Below are 3,553 nucleotides of genomic sequence, written 5' to 3'. Positions count from 1 at the left end.
TCTCTCATTTATCTCTCCACCCTTCAGGCACTCTGCCTGTATTCCTGATGAAGGGCTTTTGCCTGAAACGTCGATTTTACTGCTCCTTGGATGCTGCCTAAACTGCTGTGCTTTTCCAGCACCACTCTACTCCACTATCCACAACTCCACTGACCTTAGTGTCATCCGCAAATTTACTAACCCATCCTTCTAAACCCTCATCCAGGTCATTTATAAAAATGACAAATAGCAGTGACCCCAAAACAGATCCTTGCAGTACAATATTAATAACTGAGCTTCAAGATAAACATTTCCCATCAACCACCACTCTCTGTCTTCTTTCCGCTAGCCAATTTCTGATCCAAACCACTAAATCACCCTCAATCCCATGCCTCCACATTTTCTGCAATAGTCTACCATGGGAACATTATCAAATGCTTTACTAAAATCTATATAAACCACATTAACTGTTTTACCCTCATCCACCTGTTTGTTCACCTTCTCAAATAACTCAATAAGGTTTGTGAGGCACGATCTACCCTTCACAAAACCGTGCTGACTATCCCTAATCAATTATTCCTTTCTAGATGATTATAAATCCTATCTCTTATAACCTTTTCCAACACTTTACCCACAACCAAAGTAAGGCTCACTGGTCTGTGATTACCAGAGTTGGCTCTACTCCCTTTCTTGAACAAGGGAACAACATTTGCTATCCTCCATTCTTCTGGCAAGATTCCTGTAATCAATGACGATATAAAGATCAAAGTCAAAGGCTCTGCAATCTTCTCCCTGGCTTCCCAGAGATCCTAAAATAAATCCCATCCGTCCCAGGGGACTTATCTATTTTCACACTTTCCAGACTTGCTAACACCTCCTCCTTGTGAACCGCAGTCCAATCTAGTCTGGTAGCCTGTATCTCAGTGTTCTCCACGACAACATTGTCTTTTTTCTGTGTGAATACTGATGAAAAATATTCATTTAGTGCCTCTCCTATCTCCTCAGACTCCAGGCACAACTTCCCTCTTCTGTCTTTGACTGCTCTAATCTTATTCTAATCATTCTTTTATTCCTGATATACCTATGGAAAGCTTTAGGATTTTCCTTGATCCTGTCTGCCAATGACTTTTCATGTCCCCTTCTGCCTCTTCTTAGCTCGCTGTTTAGGTCCTTCCTGGCCAACTTGTAACTCTCAAGTGCCCTAACTGAGCCTTCACATATCATCCTAACATAAGCCGCCTTCTTCCTCCTGACATCAGTTTCAACTTCTTTAGTAAACCATGGTTCCCTCACTTGACCACTTCCTCCCTGCCTGACCGGTACATACTTACCAAGGACATGCAGTAGCTGTTCCTTGAATAAGCTCACACTTCAATTGTGCCCACCCCCTGCAATCCTTCCTCATCCTATGTATCCTATATCTTGCCTAATTGCATTGCAGGAGAAAGTGAGGACTGCAGATGCTGGAGATCAGAGCTGAAAATGTGTTGCTGGAAAAGCGCGGCAGGTCAGGCAGCATCAAAGGAACAGAAGAATCGACGTTTCGGGCATGAGCTCCCTGAAGAAGGGCTCATGCCCAAAACATCAATTCTCCTGCTCCTTGGATGCTGCCTGACCTGCTGCGCTTTTCCAGCAACACATTTTCAGCTCTAATCGCATTGCAATTGCCTTTCCCCTAGCTATAACTCTTGCCCTGCGGTATATACCTATCCCTGAAGCAAACATAATCGAATTGTGACCACAATCACCAAAGTGCTCACCTCCCTCCAAATCTAACACCTGGCCTGGCTCATTACCCAGTACCAAATCCAATGTGGCCTTGCCCCTTGTTGGCCTGTCTCATACTGTGTCAGGAAGCCCTCCTGCACACATTGGACGAAAACTGACCCATCTAAAGTAATTGAACTATAGCGTTTCCAGTTCATATTTGGAAAGTTAAATCCCCCATGACAACTACCCTGTCACTCTCGCTCCTGTCCAGAATTATCTTTGCTATCCTAACCTCTACATCTCTGGAACTATTTGGAGGCCCTCTCCTTTCCTGTTTCTAACCTCAGCCAATACTACCTCAGTAGACGAGTCCTCAAACAACCTTTCTGCCACTGTAATACTGTCCTTGACTAAGAATGTCACACCACTCCCTCTTTTACCATCTTCTCTGTTCTTACTGAAACATCTAAATCCCAGAACCTGCAACAACCATTCCTGTCCCTGCTCTATCCATGTCTCCGAAATGACCACAGCATTGACGTCCCAGGTATCAATCCATGCTGCAAGTTCACCCACCTTATTTCGGATGCTCCTGGTGTTGTAATAGACACACTTCAAACCACCTTCCTGATTGCTGATGCCCTCATGCGACCTTGAAACCTTATTTCTGACCTCACTACTCTCAATCTCCTGTACACTGGAGCTACAATTCCGGTTCCCATCCCCTTGTTGAATTAGCTTAAACCCCACTCCCCCTTCCCAAAGAGCATTAGCAAATTTCTCCCCCAGGATACTGGTCCCCTTCTGGTTCAGATGAAGACCATGTCATTTTTAGAGGTCCCACCTACCCCTGAAAGTGCCTCTATTATCTAGATATCTGAATCCCTCCCATCTGCACCATCCCTGTAGCCATGTGTTCAACTCCTCTCTCTCCTTATTCCTCGCCTCGCTAGTACGTGGCACGGGCAACAAACCAGAGATAACAACTCTGTCTGTTCTAGCTCTAAACTTCCATCCTGGCTCCCTGAATTTCTGCCTTAAATCCCCATCTCTCTTCCTATCTATGTCGTTGGTGCCTGTGTGGACCACGACTTGGGGCTGCTCCCCTTGAGGATCCTGAAAACATGGTCAGAGACATCACGGACCCTGGCACCTGGGAGGCAACACACCAACCATGAGTCTCTCTTGTTCTCACAAAACCTCCTCTCTGTCCCCCTAACTATGGAGTCCCCAATGACAACTGCTTTGCACCTCTTCCCCCTTCCCTTCTGAGCAACAGGGACAGACTCTGTGGCAGAGACCCGTACCCCATGGTTTACTAGGAGAAAGTGAGGTCTGCAGATGCTGGAGATCAGAGTCGAGAGTGTGGTGCTGGAAAAGCACAGCAGTCAGCAGGAGGGTCAACATTTCGGGCACAAGGAATGTTGATTCTCTTGCTCCTTGGATGCTGCCTGACCTGCTGTGCTTTTCCAGCACCACACTCTGACCCCCATAGCTTATCCCTGTTAAGTCTCTCCCTCAACAGTATCCGAAATGGAATACTTGTAATTGAGGGGAGTGGTCACAGGGGATCCCTGCACTGCCTGTCTGTTTCCTTTCCATCCCCTGACTGTAACCCATCTACCAACATCTTGTATCTGATAGAACATAGAAGAATACAGCGCAGTACAGGCCCTTTGGCCCTCGATGTTGCGCCGATCCAAGCCCACCTAACCTATACTAACCCACTATCCTCCATATACCTATCCAATGCCCGCTTAAATGCCCATAAAGAGGGAGAGTCCACCACTGCTACTGGCAGGGCATTCCATGAACTTACGACTCGCTGAGTGAAGAACCTACCCCTAACTTCAGTCCTATATCT

The sequence above is a fragment of the Chiloscyllium plagiosum genome, chromosome 36, assembly GCF_004010195.1.
Source record: "Chiloscyllium plagiosum isolate BGI_BamShark_2017 chromosome 36, ASM401019v2, whole genome shotgun sequence".
NCBI classification, from domain to species: Eukaryota; Metazoa; Chordata; class Chondrichthyes; order Orectolobiformes; family Hemiscylliidae; genus Chiloscyllium; species Chiloscyllium plagiosum.
This window is presented reverse-complemented; position numbering follows the sequence as displayed.